Source organism: Cyclopterus lumpus, chromosome 5 (genome assembly GCF_009769545.1).
Source record: "Cyclopterus lumpus isolate fCycLum1 chromosome 5, fCycLum1.pri, whole genome shotgun sequence".
NCBI classification, from domain to species: domain Eukaryota; kingdom Metazoa; phylum Chordata; class Actinopteri; order Perciformes; family Cyclopteridae; genus Cyclopterus; species Cyclopterus lumpus.
This window is the reverse complement of record NC_046970.1, coordinates 19,329,077-19,332,648: the sequence shown is the minus strand read 5'-3', so window position 1 is coordinate 19,332,648 and position 3,572 is coordinate 19,329,077.

Here is a 3,572-nt window from a genome sequence, read left to right as displayed (position 1 = left end):
GCACAGCACTTGTCTTTCTCCTAAATATAATATAGGAATGGAACGAATATTTTTTATTATGGTGACAAACATAATTTTACAGAAACAATGCTTAACATTTGCAGATGATGTCAAAGCAGACAAACATACACATTGCTGTCACGTTTGATCTTTTGTTTTGGGATGTTGGAAATGTAACAAAAAGACTCCACCCTCCAAACTATAAGGGCCAAGCGATCAGTCAGTTAGGCATTTTAATCACATTAGCACATTAAGCAACAACCTGTGCTGGATCTTACCAATAGCAATACATGGAAATAATCTAAATACATTAATGAATGTTCATAATAAAGGAGATACATTTCACAAAACGTCTCATTGAGGATCATTGAAGAAAATCCAACTTTACACCCTGAAGGGCAAACACTCTTGAATCAATTTCCCCATAATGTAAATAAATATTATTTTCATTTGTTTCCATTTGCTGGAGTTGTTGTTCTTATTTCACAGAAGGGATAGTGCAACTAACAGGATGTGGATGTGTAAGCAATTCTACCTCAAAATGATTTTCTGGGTGCTGATTCATCTCCACTGGGCACTGAGAGGAAGATTATGAAACCCAGTAGGCGCACAATAAATGCTCTATTACACAAGCAATGAATTTCATGAAGGAGTAGAGCAGGCTAAAATAAAGGGATCCAACCATCCATCCACAGAGTCATAGAGTCTACCTTGCGTTGAGCTGCTGCTGAATACAGAGCATCCCAGGGAAGCCTCCACAATCCCAGGCAAGATATTCATTACAGCCACAAACCTCCAAGTCAGCAGAACAGGAGAGCAGGATTCAATGAGGGAGTAGCCTTCTGGCTCTGATTTCATGCACCAAGATGCTTTTCCCCGGCTCCCCCGCCCTCACCCCGAAGACCCCCACCCTTGATTTTCCATTGTTCCAACCGTTTTTCCCCCCTCGACGTCGGCCCACGAACGTGACTGCATGCAGAAAGTGGCCATCAGACTCATGTGGGGGGGGGGTGAAGCTCTCTCATCCCTGAGCTGCCAAGAGGAGGAGGGCAGGGTTTTATCACCCGACAAGAGCTCTATTTGCCAGAGTGAACATGCCCTTAATGTGGTTTCATCCAAGAGGAAAAATGCTCCTGTTTCTCTATAATATAAAGCCGTGAAATAATATGAGGTGAGCTCCTTTGTTAGGGGTTTAAATCAATGGCAGAGTGCTCATGCAGCCATGACTCCAATCCAAGGTGGATAATGGCAGAGATTCAACCATCCAATCCATTTTCCTGCAACATACATTGCCTGTGTTCATTTTTCTATTCTGTTTTGTTCAAATATTACGACGGTTTAATGGCTGAGTTTTCCATACATGACTATATATGACTAACGGGAGGGAAGCAAGTATAAATGTGTACCGACAAGCAGTCTCCATGTTCAGACTCTGTGTCTGCAAATGGCCAGATGTCAGCAGCTGCCTCATGAAGAATGTGTTTCGATCTTTTAAGGATCACCTCGGGGTCTAAGCTCATTTATTGTAGTGTCTGGATGGAGATGCAGAGAATGCACGGAAAAAGACAGAAACAAAAAAGATGACACAAATAGAGTTTCGTCCTGGTGCTACACATAATCTAATAACATAACTGCAAATCCGTTTTCCTTAATGCAATTTAATACGGCTTCTGATGGTGACAAGAGACAATTTTTATTTGCAGTAAACGCAAGAGATTACAGAAATGAGAAGACATTCATTATACACAGATAAATAGATTAGATCACGAGAAAGATCAGAGCCCTATTAATCCCATTGACTAATGATTAAGATGCATAAAAGAAAAAAAGAAAAGAAAGCACTACTGATTAAATCCCTAAATAAATGTGGTGGCGGTCTCCTCACCAGCAGGAATAACTCTGCAGGCCAATGACCTGCTACTCTATCACAGGGTGGAGGGCCAAGGTCAGGGTATAAAGAGGGGGAGCAGCAGAGGCTGAGGGCCTTGGAGAGAATTGAGATTGAAACATCACTGACACCCCCCACCGCACCCATCGCCTCCTCTCTAATGACCAGCACACAGATACATCAACACTCACACATGCGCACACACATACACACACACTGGCTGTGGTGAGCTGGTGAAGAGGAGGGAAAATGAGGTAATGATGAAGAAAAAGCCCATGAGAACAAGAGGGGAGGGCTCTCATCTAATGAGCTATTGACATTTTAAAAAGGATGCTTAGCAGCTGGATTGAAAAAACATCAGTCTCTCATGACTGCTTTGCATTTAAAACAAAAACAAAAAAAAGATGCTCCAAACATTGGTCGTCGACGTACGGCAGAGAAGATCAGGTTGCAAAAAATCCAATGATGGATGAATCAATATGAATCACGTAGGAGGAGAGGCTCAATCAGATGATGTTAGGATGTGCAAAATATGATTTAAATCCCAAATGGTTTCAAAAACACGTCAGAAACATCAGTAATAACAGCACAGCGTAGAGAAATATGAGGGCCATTTCTATGTACAAGCATGTTCTTGAATAATCATACACTGCACTTACTGTACGATCAAAATTAGTGATGTTGTTATGTTATGCTCTAATTTAATGAAGAAGAAAGAGATGTGCACACACTGTGTACCACAGAGCAAAAGTTGCGTTTTCCTCTACCCATTAAGGTGATTTATGTTGTTTGTGTGACATTAAGCCTGATTATACGCGCCTTCTTTTTTAAGCACTTAAAAGAATGTTAAGAGCTCTTGCTGCATATTGCCGTAAGTCTGATGAGCTGTTCTTATATATGTCGTTGTGCTTGTTAGTTCTGCCAGCATTGCTGGTCTGTTGGTCTTGTAATGGTTCAATGTTCAAGACTTCAGACATTTGTGGTTCCTTTATTTTCTGTCTTGTGCTGTCATTTTCATCTTTGGTGAATCCGAATACTTGTATTTGTGAGAAATCGACCACATTTATTTGAATAACCGTGAGAAAATACTAACTCACATTCATCAGTCCTACAAGTCTCGCCCTGTAATAATTTCCTCGCAATTCCAAACGGATCCTTCTCTCTGGCCACTGAGCAAACTCCATCAGCTGATTGTCAGATTGTGTGATATGGTTAAAAGCTCCGGAGAAAGAAAGTGCATGGATCATGGGTTGGGATTGTTTTGTCAAACTTCAACAATGATCTCAGGCTTCTCAAAATATTTGCCTTAACTTGGATAATACTTTTATAATATGAGTGAGTTATTGAGATGAAGCCAAATGCAGCAGGTATAAAGGTTAGTTTGTATTAGATTGCATTTCTGTTGAGGGGAAACATCGCATGTGTCCTCTTCCATCATGGATTTCAGTCGGTATGTTTGTTGACTGTAAAAACAGCAAAGAAAGAAAGAAAGAAACGTATTACTCCTTCTTAGGAAGCTGCAGAAACAACAAGTTGATATTCTTTGTCTTGGTTGTCAACATCTCATATCAACATGAATGCACTTTTTAAAGTGTTATTTTAAAAGTGACATTCACCCAAAACCCATTCAACCTGCATCTATTTGTCTGATGATGGCAATGAAAACACTTCTCCAAGGTGAGAT